Source organism: Protopterus annectens, chromosome 14.part0 (assembly GCF_019279795.1).
Source record: "Protopterus annectens isolate FY-2018-M chromosome 14.part0, PAN1.0, whole genome shotgun sequence".
Classification (NCBI taxonomy): Eukaryota; Metazoa; Chordata; order Ceratodontiformes; family Protopteridae; genus Protopterus; species Protopterus annectens.
The window spans coordinates 266,761,388-266,778,674 of NC_056748.1; positions in this window are offsets into that span (position 1 = coordinate 266,761,388).

Sequence of the window (17,287 nt, forward strand, 5' to 3'; positions counted from 1 at the left end):
AGGTGTAATTTGTGCTTGTAACATGATTCTGATGATGCTTATGGAAGGTGAAAGTGCTTAGTCATGTTTTGATGCTTATGTGGATGTACTTTGCAATAAACTGGGTTAGTTTTTGCTCTGGACTGTCCGTGTTGTATTTTTTGAACCCTTTTCAACAGTTTGTTGTATTCATTTTTTGGTTGAATGTGAATGATGTCTGCTGGATGAGCTCCCCTCATGAGGATGTCCAGGACCACGACCCCATGGCCTGCCACATCTGGGTGTGGAGAGCTCAATAACTGACAGAGCCATGGAAGTACAGTCAATATGGAAGCATGATCAGGCATGGCCATGTGGGTTAACAGCAAATGATGTGGCTGACCTACACCCATAAGGATGCCATCCACCCCTCAGCAGATGTTCCATCACAGACACCACCCGTTCCAATGTGTCATTAATCCAATTAATTGAATCAGCAACATGGTGGAGGCAGTCACTCATGTCAGCCTGTTTCACATCTACAACCCTAAGCATTTCTCTGAAGAACACAAGGGGACATGCCTGTGCCTCCATGACAGCCCTAAAAATACATTGACTGGCACAGGAAGAGATACCTGGATCAGGTGGAGAATGGACAGCAGGCCTCCTCTAAGCAGCCCTAACAACCCTCCTGCATGGCACCTCACCCACACTTTGATTATGGCCAGAGTCAACAGGCACTGAAGCCACAGTAGCCACACTTCCCTGATTGATTATCTCATCCTCCATCTGTCCAATATCTGAGGGCTCACTGGAATGGGTAGGTGTAGGTGTACTGGCTGTGTCCAGTGGAATTACAGGGGATGGCTGTATGTCAACCTCAGTGTCAGATTTAATCTCTGCACCCCCAAAACTGTGCCTTTGTTTGGCCACCATCATCATCAAAGTCTGCTGATACTCTGACATGAGGTGGTAGAAGTCCCACACCTCCACTGCCAGGATCAAACACAGCAAAAATTAATACCTACACTACTATAGTCCAATATATGCTAACAAACTAACAGTGGTGTCACTTTTAGACAGTAAATCAATACACACAACAGTCCTGACACCAACATCATAAACTAAATATTTGTTTGAACTGCTCATCATTACTGACATAAAAATGTTTGGCCTACCATATGCCAATGATAGTATGCTCCCTATGCTGGATGGTCCTTTAAGAAGTTAAGCAAAAGTTAAGGAGAGCATCATCACAATTAACAGTGACACAGGAGATAAAACTTTTCCCCTTTATATGTCATTAACTATACTTTCAATAAGAACTTGGATGACAAGTCCAACTTAAGCCACGTGTGTAATCAATCAGAATTTGTTATTAACTATAGCAGTCTACAACCCCCCCCAACCAATTTCTTGTTAAACAGAGCTAACATACTGATGTAAATATTTTACTATACAAGAGTATTTAACAATCGAGATAAATAAGCCTACCTGGAAGGTCCTTCTGGGACAAACTTGCTGTTCCTGAAACAGATGTGCCAATGTCAAGGACATGCTATTCTGCACTTTCCTGGGAGCTGTCTGGATCCCTGACAGTGGACAGGAAATCTTCATTTGCTTTTAGTGGTAGTGGTGCAGCAAGCCCCGCTGGTACCCATCCGATCATGGGTCACTGCATCTGTTCTCCTCCGTGCAGATGAGATCATGTCAGTGGCCCTACGGCACACTTGATCATATGTCCTTTTGTGGCTTCCTACTGCATTCACATCTGCAACTATCATCTGCCAAATTTGCATTCTCCCTGACATATCGCTATGCCTCCTCTCAAGCAGAAAGACATTGTGTCACCTAACAGCTTCCACAATGACATGATTCTCAGGGTCACTGAAGGGTGGTTTTCAGGGATTAAGATGCCTGGGTACCATAGTCCTAAGCATCCTAAAACACAACAGAAGAATAATCCACACAAGTATCACATAACTAAGAATCAGCTGTTCCCAGATAAAACAGAAAGGTAGCATTTCAGTATTACCCACTGAAGAAACATAAAACACTCCAGATATTTGAAATATGAACAACAGGAATTATGTGGTTGTAACATATTACATTCACACACAAAGCAAGGCTGGATGCAAAACAAGGGAAAGTAACAATAGCAAAACATCCTTGTTTGTGCCAAAACAGAACTTCAGCTTTACTCCCCCACCCCCAAAAAGAGCAGGCAAATTACACATTTTGCTAACAAACCATCAGTGAAATGCTAAAAGTGTTATCAAATGAACTGTCCCTGAAACATGTGTACAGATTTAACACAGAACATTCCATTTTAAGCTACTGTCAATGTTCTGACAAACATGTCCATGCCACTGGTACACTTCTAAGTAATGCATACAGATTACAGATAGCAATAGCATTTACTTATATATATATATATATATATATATATATATATATATAGATATAGATATATATATATATATATATATAGATATATGTGTGTGTGTGTGTGTATATATATATATATATATATATATATATATATATATATATATATATATATATATATATATAAAATAGATTTTTCTTAAATGACATTGCAGCGTCTGTAGTATATAGCTGAAAAATGTAAGCATACCTCCTCAAGTTCAGTCGTCTTCTGTGCAGATATATGCCAAAGTAATAGCTTATTATGTGTTCTCCAGATAAACAAGTCTCCTCACCTTCAGGTTTCCTAGCTACACCATTTCCTTTTTATGGTGTAGATTCAGGGCTGTTAGCACAGTGAAGATGTAAATGAGATCTGAACTCATTAGAATTTCTGAATCCTAAATGCTTGCCTCGGTGTGGCAGATGTAAGCATAGTTCAGACACTTTCTCAGTGTTTGTTGCTAATGGATTGCAACTGTGAATGATTACTGATAGGGAGAAGGAAAACAAAAGAGCAATGCAGACTGACCTACCTCCAGTGGATGTGTCAGGTTAGACTTATAAAGTGTATAGAAGTAATTTTATCAAGTTTGGAAATGTAAGTAAGCAGCATACAATTCATAGGTTATGTTCATTAATATCCAACCTCCCCTTTATTTGTTGACAACTGTATATTTTGTCATTTTAAGGACAAGGATATAGAATGCCTTACAGACTGCATGTCTCAGATTACTGGTCAGATAAAACAAGAGTGAGCAACAAACACAGAGAGGTAAGACAGAGCTGCATTTTTGCAAGCAATAGTCATAAATGGTTGTGTGATTACTCAGTGCACTATATCCAAAATGTATATATGTACAAATAACTGCTATGTGGTTTCTTAGTACTGTGGATGATGTTGCAGTTGGTTACATGCAGAATGATTTCAGTTCCCTGCTGCAAATATGTTTGTGTTGCATAAGGCACCCTTACTGTATTCTGGAGTGAGAGTTCAAATCCAGACCTATCTAGAAATATTTCATGTGTACTAACAAACATTTTGTTGTGTTTGTATCATAGACTGCATTTCTTTATTCCAACTACTTTTCCCTTTATTTTTTTTTTTTGCTAGTATTTGACAAACAAGGGAAACAGAGAAAATGAATGTCAGCTTTGACTGTGCTTATCTCATTTGCATAATGCTTAGCAGTGTGCAAACCCAGACTAGTGACCGACACAGGAAACAAACACAACACCTGCAAAACACCCGAAGACAGGGTGTCTGTAAAAGTTCAAAGGTCAAAAGGAATACATTGTTACAATTTTTGCTTTCCATCAGTGTTGCACAGTGGTTAGCAAGGTTCTCCAACAGCTGCAGTCATCAAACACCTGCAGACAGGACACAGACAGCCAATAATTCAAAATGGATGTATTCAATTAATTCTGTTGGGCACCGCACAAAACGCTAAGTGGTGTTGCACAGCGGTTAACACAGAGAAATTAAGAATGAGTAGGAATTTATGAAAATGCTATATCACTAATCCCGTGGCAGCAGGTGTAAGTGTAGGGCTGGAGTACATTGGCCCTGGGTTCTAGTACAGGGTGTTCCACCTCTCTCTACTACTGTGACAGTGCAGTTTACAGCAATGAACTCCTTTAGCTTAGTGGAAAGTTGGATTACTCAGATCCAACTTATCCTAAATCCCAGAAAGAATAAATTGGTTCTTTTCACCCCCAACAAATCTATTCCTATCTCTCTATCCTTCTCAATCACTTCCAAAAATGGTGCTATCATCACCCCCTCTGATCACACCAAACTCCTGGGTGTAGAAATTGACAAAAACCTACAGTTTGATGTCCACATTTCACAAACCATCAAAAAGTCCATAAAAAATGGGAACACTATACAGACACAAAAACTTTCTCTCAAAACAAGCGAAAATCTCCCTAGCCCAAACCCATCTATTGTCCACTCTAATGTATGCGGCACCAATCCTTACCCATATCAGAAAACATGATCTTGCTAGACTTGTGACATGTTACAACAAAATTGCCAAGTTTGCTAATAACTGCACCTTCAGAACGCATCACTGTCAGACTCTAAAGGAACTACAATGGCTAGAATTTCCCCAACTACTCAATTACCATCAACTAATTAGTGCCTACAATATTCTGAGACATCCTGATGGAACCCCAGCACTACGTCACCTCTTCACACCCTACAAATAAAATCGTCCCCTTCGCTCCACTGACAAATCACTCCTTTGTAAATCTAAGGCTAACAACACTGCAGGTGAAGCACTATTCTCCCATAATGTAACTAAATCCTAGAATAACCTTCCCCCTGCTTTATCTTCTGCCTCCACTATTACACTGTTCAAACACTCACTTAAATTACACTTAATGAATTCCTGGCTGTGTCCATGCAATACCTAACCTTCACTATTTCTACCACCCCAGATATGTTCATATCCAATTATTCCTACTGTAATTTTTCTACAGTATCAAGAATTTTATTTTCTACTCAAGTTTCTAATAGTTATACTAGCTCATGCTAAACTTACACTAATTAATTTCTAAGTAGTCTCTGTCTGTCTCTGTTGTCAGTTATAATGCTTATCTAGTGTCAATTTCTGTTTCTGTATCAAAAGTTGTATTTTTTATATAGTGTCAAATTTTTGTTTTTTGTATAAAAAGTATTTTTATCTATTGTCAATTTTTTGCTTCTGTATAGATGATCATATTGTTCAACTATTTGTTTTTCTGTACTGAATGCGAAGCTTTTCTTCCTGGGCCTCCGCTGTAAATGGACGTGTCCAGTCGGACTATCCCAGTAAGCAAATGTAAAATAAATAAATAAAATAAATAAATAAAAATAGACGAGTGTTACTTCAACATTCTTGTGCAACAGGTATATGTGAAGGACTACGATACACATGGTCCTGGGTTCTAATACAGGATATTCCAGACAATTTTCTTGTTGTTCATAAGTGTGAACTAGGCTTGTAGCCCTGGAGCCTTTACAAGCCCAGCCCATAGAAGTGCCCTGGCATTATGCCGCCCGATGTTAGTTCCTAGTGACTCTATCAAGTAGAGCCACTGGAGTGATCGCCAGGGTGAACTTTCTATTTCCCATCGATTCATCAAGATTTCTCTTGAAGAGGGCCAGTGAGGTGTTCTGCTTGACATGTATGGGAAGTCTATTCCAGAGCATAGGCAGTCTCTGGGTTATGAACCTGTCCCTCCAGCATGTTCTGTTGATTGTGTAGCTTGTGGTGTGGAGGGATTGGGATTTCTTTAGATGCAGCATTTCTAACAGAGCTGGGTCAGACATGGCTTTGTAAGTTAAACAGAGATCGCCTCTTAGTAGATGATATGAGACAGAGAATAGCTGGAGTTTTTTGAGTCTGTCCATGTAGGACATGTGTTTAAGGCCTAGGATCCTCTTCATGAGGTACTTTTGTGGCCTTTCCAGCTTTTGCATGTGTCTAGTGAGGTACATGCCAAATGGGGCATTATACTCAATGACTGGCCTAATGAGGGAAGAGTAGGGAGAGATGATGACCTCTTTCATCCTGGATGCAAAACCCTTAGTAATGAGATGTGCCACACAGAAGGTCTTTCTGACCACAATGGCAATGTGGTGGTCGAAGGAGAGGTTGCTGTCAACCTGTGTCCACAGATCTCTTCTAATGCCTTCAATGTTCAGTGGGCTCCCATCAATGTGGTAATTAGTGGGAACTGAGTTTTTCCCAAAGGGGATGAAGACGCATTTTTTTGGCATTAAGCTTAAGGCCATGGTTTTGACACCAGTCATTGGTCTCAGTGATGCCTTTCTGTAGGATGTTTACATCACTTGGGGAGTTAATAATGGCTCCCAGCTTGCAGTTGTCTGTGAACTTGATCAGCCAGAGTCCCTCTGTGTTGGCCTGGACTTCTGAGAAGTAGATGCCAAACAGGAGAAACCCAGGACCAATCCCTGTGGGACACCATTCATGACTGGTCGGCAGTCTGACTTGGAGTCTGCTGTCATACTGTGGGCTCTATCTGTAAGCCAATGTGCAGCCCACCTAGTGATAAAGGGGCTGATGCCTAGTTTGGTGAGGTTTATCAATAATCTCTGAGTGGAGAATGGTATCAAAGGCTTTGGCCAGTTCGAGGTAGGCTGTATGAACTGCCTTGCCCTCATCCACAGCTCTGGTGACTGACTCAAAGAAGTCAACCAGGTTGAGCAAGCATGATCTATCGTTCACAAAACCAGATTGCATGGGATCTACAGTTTGGAGATTTTCTATATCCTTGTTAATTGATGCACTCGATAGCCTTACATATCAGACTAGTCAGGCTAATGGGGCAATAATTCCCAGGGTCTATAGTCACTCCGTTTAAGGAGAGGGATGGCTGTAGCAGTGCACCATTCAGTAGGGACAAAGCCTGAGGTGAGGCTGTGACTGAACAGGGCACAAATATGTGGTGCCTGTTCACTTTGTAGTTCATGTAGAACACATCCAGGGATATTGTTGGGTCCCATGGAAGCTGTATTCTTGGCTTTGGACAATGCAGCTTTAACCTGTGCTGCAGTAATGCTGGGTGCCTGGCATTCCTCCAGTATTGTGATTGGTCCTTTGGGGGGGGTAAAGTTGGCACTGAATCTGTCAGCCAGTATGTTGGCAATATCTATTGGCTCAGTATAGGAGGTACCATTGTGCAGTAACTCAGAGCAAACCTGGGTATTGCAGTGGGAGATTCTTGATATAACTATAGAAGGCTTTGTGGTTGTTTTTAGTGTCTGCCACAATTCGGTCTTCATAGCTGGCTTTAGAGGTTTTGATGAAGGATATCAACTTTTTGTTGAGGCTAATAAGACAGTTTTTCCAGTCTTGGGACTTCACCTTTTTCTGCAACAGTTTCTTCCTTCTGCTGTAGAGTTTGTTAATTGCAGAGGACCACCAGATTGGCTTCCTTTTTTTGCAGGAGAGCATCTTGGTTATTTTGGGTATGGCTAGTTCCATGCATTTATGTACATGCTTGTACAGTGCATTGGTGTATGATTTGGCAGTCTTACATCTATTTTCCATTGACATGGGTGCCATGAAAGTATCCACCTCTGTTTTTAGGAGCCCAAAGTCAGCTTTGGAGAAGTTCTTCATCACGCTTACCTTTGCAGGGGGTGTGGGTGAGATGTGGATTTCCATGGTTATTAGTTTGTGGTCGGATCTAAACAGGGAGGAATTGACTATTATTGGTATAGAGCAACAGTTGTCCATGTTAGTAATAACCATGGTCAAGGATGTTGATTCCTCTAGTGGTGGTAAGAATGAGCCATTCCATGGTATTGAAATTGATGAATTCCAGGAAGCGTTGGGCCAGTGTATTGGTGCATGAGTAGTATTCCCAGTTGATGGAGAGGTAGTTGAAGTCACCTAGTATGAGAGTGTAGGGTTGGACCCTAATACTTTCTAGGGTGATTAGGAACATGGAGTGAGAGTCTTGGGACATAGTTGGGGACCTATAGCAGGCTACGACCTGAACCGCCATTTTGCCCAATGTTAGTTGTGCCTGAAGTATCTCAGATGTGTTATGCTGGACTACTAGTCTGGAAGTGTGCATATCCTTTATGAATACAGAGACACCACTGTCTTTGGAGCTTCGGTCCATGTTCTGGGGCCAAAAGGTGTGAAATGAGTTATAACCTGGTAGTGCAGGGGTGCTTTCTGCTGCTTTAAATCAGGTCTCCATTACAGCACAAATGTCGATGTTCTCCATTTTGAGGAGTGCTTTGATCAAGTGCATCTTCAGATTTAGACTTCTAGCACTGAGCAGCATGACCCTCAGATTGCATTTATTTATAGTTGTTACGGTGGTAATTTGGTCTTTGGAACATTACCTAAAAAGGAACTATAGGGTGGGAAGAGCCTTAGCCAGTATCCGGAAACCATTTGGTCCATTTCCCATTATATTCACCCTCACTTATATCACTTTAGATAGCGGAGCAGATATGAATTATATGTATGAGGGATAAGACACCCTTACTGTGTTTTCAGATGTATGACTGAGGGTATACCATCTACTATATTTCTATAAGTATAATTCTGCTATCTGGACTTGGATGGCATTCACAATTAAATAAGACACATACACAACTGGATCTATATACACACACCCATACATGTGTAACACCTTAAACTGTTATCTGTATTTATGAATGATTCCTGAATATGTCTTAGCAGCAATTCTTCTGTGGCAAAGATGGAAAATCAATGCTGTTGAAGAAAATGTTTTGTCCCTTATGCCTAGGTTTGAATCCCACACTTTACAAATCAATTGTATCAGTGTATAAAGCCAACAACAAATCTGTCAGGTCATGACATGTATGCCTCCAGTACATGTCTGCAAACTTAACTCATCTAACAGTTACCTTCTTATCTTCAATACATATTTCCAAGCTATGTCAGCAGACAACCCTCAAACTAAGGTGAAGTGTTAGCTTAATCTTCCTATTTCAAATGTTTATGTCATCACTGCTTGGCAATACTACTTTCCACATAGCATCCCGCAAACATGGTTGGCATTGTTGCTCAGGTTTGCTGACTACCAGTAAATGCAATCACTGGAATTGGTGGGAAAGCATCATTTTCCATTGCTCCAGTCCAGTGGGTGAGGACTCAATTTTCACTGTCTCCATGTTTGATGGGCATGAGCCTGTAGTGTCCCCCCAACCCAATCATGGTGTCCCCCAACTTTTTTGTCCCTCACCATCCCTTTGTCTTGTCTTGTTTATCTTGTTTGTTTGCATTTGCTTCCTCACCTACCTAACTTATCTGACCCAGAAATACCTACATCCCTTACCCAGCATTCCTCTCACTTAAAAAAATAGGCACCTGTCCCACAAAAATATTGTCCCATACATAGCACTCCATTTTACACATGTGTCTTCTTGACACACTCGATTCAGTCCCATTGGCTATACAACATGCTTATTTTGTCACCCCTCTCTGTGCAGGTGACAGCACAAATTCAGCTAATATTCTGCACATATTATCAGTTTTTACTGTTGAAAAAATGGATAGCTATGGTTCTTTCCTACCTCTCTCTGCACATTCCAGTATTGCTTTCTCTTTGTTATTCCCCCTGCTTTCTCCCCATTTCACCACTTTCTTCTCTACCCCATTTTAATGCCTATATCTGGTCAAAAATAGAAAAACACAACAAATTCAATTACCAGAGTAAGCAGAATAATATGGATCCCTTCACTTTTGGCCTCTATGTTTGCGCAGATTTTGGCATCACTCACCAATGCCAAGCAATGGTTAGCAGCTTTACAGTCCTTCAGTTACCACCGTGCAATGCTGCTTAACCCCGCTGCACTACATCAACACTACACAACAACATATGCTGAACGTACTATAAAGAATAATGGGATTGCATTATCACTGTTTATTTAAAAGTGTTACATACACCTGGATTTGAACCCAGTATCAATCTAGGCTCAAAAAGAAATGTGCCAATACATTTACATCTGCTGCCACAGAATCAGCCAAGCAGCAGATGTGTTTTATAGACTCAATAACTCTCAGACTTTTAGCAATTTGGCTCACATTTATGCACTGCTTAACTACCCGCAAACAGGGAAAGTAATGGAAATGTGCATCTCTCATGTGCAAACACTTTGCTAACCATCGCACAAACCCACTGCTTGCTGCTGCACTATGCAAGGTCACTACTGGCATGTATTATTGCTGTTTACTGTCCATTTACTCTTTGTGCCATGAAACTATAGGTTCATAGGTTCATACTAGGCTATCTGCCCTAGGGCATTTATAAGCCTAGCCAGAATGTGTTTGGCTTTCACCACCCATTTTAAATTTATTTTGCTATGCCCTTTTTCGAGGTTAACAGTGACACAGAAGTGATACCTGGGGTAAACCTACGATCTCCCATCCACTCATCAAGATTCCTCTTGAAGAGAGTCAATGAGGGACTCTGCCTAACCTGGACTGGGATTTTATTCCAGAGTGAAGGGAGCCCCTGGGTTATGAATCTGTCCCAGAACCAGTGCTGAGGTTCAAGTCTCTCGAGTGCATTGCTCGATGGGATTTGGATTTTCTGAGGTGCAGCATGTCCATTAATTCCAGGTTGGACATGGCTTTATACGTCAGGCACAGATCGCCTCTGAACAGGCGCTATGCCACTGAGTAGAGCTGGAGTTTCTTTAACCGGGCAGCATATGGCATCTGTTTGAGCCCTTTGATCCTCTTGGTGAGGTACTTTTGGGGTCTTTCCAGTTGCTGCAGGTGTCTGGTAAGGTACATCCCAAAAGGGGCATTGTACTCAATTATGGGCCTGATGAGGGATGAGTAAAGATGCACAATGACCTCCCCTGATCTAGATGTGAATCCCTTCATGATAAGGTGGGCTATATAAAATGTTTTTCTAACCACTTTGGACATGTGGTTGTCAAATGAGAGATTGCTATCAACTTGGGTCCCCAGGTCCCTAATTACTTCTTCTGTACTTAATGGATTACCACCTATGTGGTAATGTTTTTGCCAAAGGGGATGACTATACACATTTTGGCATTTAGCTTGAGGCCATGGCTCTGGCACCAGTTGTCTGTTTCTATGAGGCCCTTTTGGAGGATGCTTGTGTCGGCTGGAGAGTCGATTATGGCGCCCAGTTTGCAGTCATCTGCAAACTTGGTCAGCCACAGTCCTTCCGTGTTGGCCTGTACCTCCAAGAAATATATACCGAACAAAAGAGGTCCCAGGACTGAGCCTTGTGGGACACCACTTGTAACTGGTTTGGAGTCTGACATGGCTCCAGCAATTCTAACCATGTGGGTTCTGTCCTTGAGACACTTTGCAATTCATAGGTTCATAGGTTCATACTAGGCTATCTGCCCAAGGGCATTTACAAGCCTAGCCCATAGTTTTGTGGCTTACGCCACCCCTTTAGTTTGGGGAACTATACCCATTATTTTGCTGTGCCTCTGTCGAGCAGTGACACTGAGGTAATCCCTGGGGTATATCTGCGATCTCCCATCCATTGGTCAAGATTTCTCTTGAACAAGGCCAGCAAGGTGCTCTGCCTCACATATACCGGGATTTTGTTCCACAGCATAGGGAGTCTTTGGGTGATGAATCTATCCCTCCAGCACGTCCTATTAATAGCCGTGTCGAGGTTTAAGTCTCCCGCCCTTGTGGCTCTGATGGATCTAGATTTTTTGTGATGAAGCATATTCATCAAATCTGGGTTTGACATGGCCTTGTATGTCTGGCACAGGTCACCTCTGAGCAAGCGGTAAGCGACTGAAAAGAGCTGGAGCTCTTTCAGTCGGGCAGCATAGGACAGATTTTTGAGACCCTTTATCCTTTTGGTGAGGAACTTTTGAGGCCTCTCCAGCTGCTGCAAGTATCGGGTCAGATACATTCCGAATGGGGCATTGTACTCAATCATTGGTCTGATGAGTGATGAGTATAGGGAGACTATGACCTCCCTTGATCTAGATGTGAATCCCTTCATGATAAGGTGGGCAATGTAGAAGGTCTTCCTAACTACTTTAGCTACATGGGTGTCGAATGACAGGCTACTGTCAACCTGGGTCCCCAGGTCCCTGATAACTTCTTCTGTGCTCAGTGGATTGCCACCTATATGGTAGCTAGGGGTAACCTTGTTTTTCCCGAAGGGTATGACTATGCATTTTTTGGCATTTAACTTTAGGCCATGGCTCTGGCACCAGTTATCCGTTTCTGTGAGACCCTTCTGAAGGATATCTGTGTCAGATGTGTTTCCGACTACGGCGCCCAGTTTGCAGTCATCTGCAAATTTTGTCAGCCAGAACCCTCCTGTGTTTGCTTGTACTTCGGAAAAGTAGATGCCAAACAAGAGTGGGCCCAGGACTGAGCCCTGTGGGACACCACTTGTGACAGGCTTTGAGTCTGACATGGCACCAGCAACTCTGACCCTGTGGGTTCTGTCACTCAGCCAGTTTGCAACCCATCTTGTGATGTATGGGTTAACATTTAAGCTGATGAGTTTTTCAATGATACCCGAGTGGGGTATTGTATTGAAGGCCTTCGCCAGATCGAGGTAGGCTGTATGGACTGCCTTTCCCTCATCAATGGCTTTGGTGACTGTTTCGAAAAAGTCAACCAAGTTTAAAAGGCATGATCTGCCTTTGACAAAGCCAAACTGGGTTGGATCCAAAGTCTGCAAATTCCTATGTCTTTATTTATGAGATCCATTATGATCCTCTCCATGGCTTTGCAGATAAGGCTTGTCAAGCTAATGGGCGGTAATTTCAGGGTCGGTGGAGGCACCGCCTTTGTGAAGTGGGACCACAGTCGCAGTGCGCCACTCCTGGGTACGAATCCAGAGGTGAGACTATGATTAAACAGCTGTCCTAGCTGTGGGTTTAATTCCTCGTTGAGTTCGTGGAGCACACAGCTGGGGACACCATCAGGTCCCATGGATGCTGTGTTTTTTGCCTTGGAGAGAGCAGTTCTCACTTGGGCGTTAGAGATGTTTGGGGGGCTGCAATCGTTTGGTATAGATATCTCTCCTTTTGGGAGGGAGGGGGGAGAGAAGTTTGCACTGAACCTGTCCGCCAGTATGTTGGCAATGTCTGTAGGATCAGTAATCTTCACATCATTTTGAACTAGTTCTGAGCATATCTGGGAGTATAAACATAACAAACTGAAGGCCCTATCTAACAATGTGTCACACATTTGCAATGCAGATATGTGTTGCTTCCCCACACACTGCAACTTTGGTGTCTCAGTACTTTTCACACATATATCAACTACACTACATAAATTAATATCAAATGTTTTGTGATATACAATGCACATCAATTTGGTAAGAAGCAGAACTAGAACTATCTTCACAGCTGAACATGCCTACACATCCATCAACTGACCCTGGGAACAACTGACCCATAAGCCTAGCCAGCCTTATCTGCAAGGCTAGTGAAAGAATCATCATGGACCCTATCCACAGGGACATAAGTGACCTTTAATACTCTTGACTTGACCCATTTTGGTTTTGTCATGGGTAAATCTTGCTTATTAAACATAGTGGACTTCTTTGATAATGTCCCCAAAGCCCTGGATGAAGAAAAGCAGGACATACAGTCCATGTTGATTTACCCAAGGCCTTTGACACAATCCCTCATTCAGGTACCATAGAGAAAATCTCCCATCTGGGGATTAACCCATACATTACTAGATGGATAGCCAACTGACTCACCAACAGAATGCACACTGTCAAACTTGGGGAGTCCTACTCCACCAGTAGACCAGTTACCAGAGGAGAACCACAAGGCTTTGTGCTGGGACCTCTACTGTTTGGAAACTGTTTTTTTCTGACGTCTATGCAAAGACAGATAGCCTGTGGCTTACCAAGTTTGCAGATGACTGTCAACTGGGCACAATCATATAGAGTCTCCCAATGATGTTAACATATTACAGAAAGAACTAACTGACACAAAAAATGATTGATGCCAAACTGACAGACTGAAACTTAATGCAAAAAAAATGCTTCATTGTCCCCTTTGGCAAAAAGGTACCCTACTAATTATGATATACATAACACCCCTCTAAGCTCAAACTCACTGGTGCAAGACTTGGGAACACAGGTTGATAGCAATATAAACTTTGATTACTATGTGTCCATAGTGGTATGCCACACATTCTACATTGCACACCTCATAAATAAGGGCATCACATCCAAGACCAGGGAGGTCATTGCTCCACTGTACTCGACCCTTATCAGACCACTAATTGAGTACCCTTCTGAATGTACATCACCAGACACCTGCAGCAACCTGAGAAACCACAGAGTTTGTTAACCAGGAGAAGCCAGTGCCTCCAAAACATGACATACATGGAAATACTGAGCCCTGTCACTGTACTCAGTATCATACAGGCTGCTCAAAGGCAACCTGTGCCTGGAATACAGAGCAGTCTCTGACCCTGCCCTACTTGAAATGGAACAAGAATAACTTGCTCCAGGGATCTCAACCTAACCTGTGACATAAACAAAACATGCTGGAGAGACAGATATATCTTCTAGTGATTGCCACTCCATTAGAAAAGGCTCCAAATGCATGTGAAGTAGTGCTCTTCAATGACCCTATTCAAGGGCAATCTTGACAACTGGATTGGTGATCGTAAATTCACCCCAGAGGTGGCACCTATGTCCCTCATGGACAGGGGAAGTTGAGGCTGATCACAAAATCACTCTGGTAACAATGACGAAGGCTCTCAATAAAAATCTACCCAAACAACAGGGACCTCCAAAGTAGAAACGCAAGCAACCTCCACCACCCAAAACAACCCAAATGACACATAGCCCACAAACTCAGTGTGCCACTCAACCACAGCTCATAAGGCATAACAACGTACCCAACACTCTAGTCATAAGTGACTATATAGTCAGGCACACTGATGTTCCACTCACCAAGCTAAACAAGGAGAAAGTTACTGTTAGCTGTCTGTCAGGTGCCAGGATCCACAACATAATGCACGCACTCAGGTCACTCCACAACAAGTACAAGTATGACTCTGTCATTGTCCATGTTGGTGTGAATGACCTGAGACATACCTCCCTGGACTACATGAAAAGAGACATGGAGGAGCTGTCCAATTTTGTAGCCCAGGCAAGTATGACCCTAGCCCTGAGTAGCATCCTGTCATCACCCAGAATTATACCACAATACAAGGACAAGATGATTGACTTCAAAAATTGGCTAAGCATCTGTTGTCATTCTAAGGGGCTCCAGTATCTGTCTGCCTGGGATGACATGATCGACAAACCATGATACTTTGTCAGAGATGGCCTGCACCTGTTGCCCTTGGGATTCCGGATACTGGCTAAGGCTCTTGCCACCCCTATAGTGCCTTTTTAGGCAAGGTTCAAATGACAAATTCACCACCATAACAGGTACAAACAAGCAAAATCTGAGGGTAATGCTACTTAATGCTAGAAGTCTAAACCTCAAAATGTACTCACTCGAGGCACTCCTTAAAATGGAGAACATTGACATCTGTGCAGTGACAGAGACCTTCTTCAAGGCTCCAGAGAGCACCCCTGCATTACCAGGCTATAATTTATACCACACCTTTCAACCACCTAACCTGGACCAAAACACTAAAGGCAGAGGCGTGTCCATATTCATTAAGGATATCCACACCTCCAGGCTAGATGCTCAGCATAATGCATCTGAGATTATCCAAGTGCGACTAACTCTAGGCAAGACCACAATCCAAATTGTAGCTTGCTACAGATCCCCCACCATGACCCAGGATTCCCACTCCTCATTTCTTGATACACTGGAAAATATTAGGGTACAACCTAACACCCTAATAATGGGCGATTTAAACTACCCCACCATTAACTGGGAAAACTACTCATGTACCAACTCTTGTGCTCAACATTTTCTGGAATTCATAAATTCCAACACCTTGGACCAACTTATCCACACCCCCAACAGGGGCAGTAATATCCTAGACCTGGTCATTACCAACATGGGCAACTGGTGTTCCACACCAGAGGTCAATTCCTCGGTCAGATCCGACCACAAGCTAATCACTCTAGACATCCACATCCCAACCCCACCCCCCATTAGGGAAACCAAAGCCAACTTCACACTTCTTAAAACAGAAGTGGCAAACTTCACGACATCCATGCTGACAGACAACAGAGGTACGACTGCTGAATCCTATACAAATGCACTTTATAAGCACTTACATGAGTGCATAGATCGTGCAATCCCTAACAGAGCCAAAATTCTAGCCTCCAAAAAAAGGAAGCCAATCTCGTGGTCCCCTGCCATAAAAAAAACTCTACAACAGAAGAAAGAAACTGTTGACTGTTGCAAAAAAGAGTAAAATCCCATGATTGGAGGAACTCCGTGGTCAGCCTCAGTAAGAAGCTGAGATCCCTCATAAAATCCTCCAAAGCTAGTTATGAAAACAAAATCGCCACTGATTCTAAAGACAACCACAAAGCATTCTATAGCTATGTCAACAATCTCAATGGCAACACTCAGATCTGCTCTGAGTTACAGCACAATGGCACTAAATATACAGAACCAACTGATATTGCCAACATCCTGGCAGATAGGCTCAGTGCTAACTTTACCCGTCTATTACCCCCTAAAGGGCCCATCTCTATACTGGAAGAATGTAAAGTTCCTGTAATCACGGCTGCATAGGTAACAAACACACTGTCCAAAGCCAAGAACACAGCATCCATGGGACCTGACAACATCCCAGGCTGTGTTCTACATGAACTACAGAATGAACTGGCACCCCACCTAAGTACCATGTTCAATCATAGCCTCACCTCAGGTTTTGTGCCCACTGAATGGCTCACAGCAACAGTTATCCCACTCCATAAAGGTGGAGCCACCACGGACCCTGGGAACTACAGCCCCATTAGCCTGACAAGCCTGGTCTGCAAGGCTATGGAATGTATCATCATGGAACTTATAAAGAATGACATTGGTAATCTCCAAACTCTGGACCCTACCCAGTTTGAGTTTGTAAAAGGCAGATCATGTCTCCTAAACCTGATAGACTTCTTTGAAGAGGTTACCAAAGCCATAGATGAGGGTAAGGTGGTTCACACAGCCTATCTAGATCTCACCAAGTCTTTCGACACCATCCCCCACTCTGGAATTATAGATAAGCTCACTAAACTAGGTATAAATCTATATGCCACAAGATAGGTTGCCAACTGGCTCACTGACAGAACCCACACTGTGAAAGTAGTAGACTCTAAATCCAACTTCAGACTAGTGACAATTGGAGTACCACAGGGTTCAGTCCTAGGTCCTCTCCTGTTTGGTATCTACTTCTCTGAAGTACAAGCTAACACAGAAGGTCTTTGGCTAAAAAAGTTTGCAGATGACTGCAAA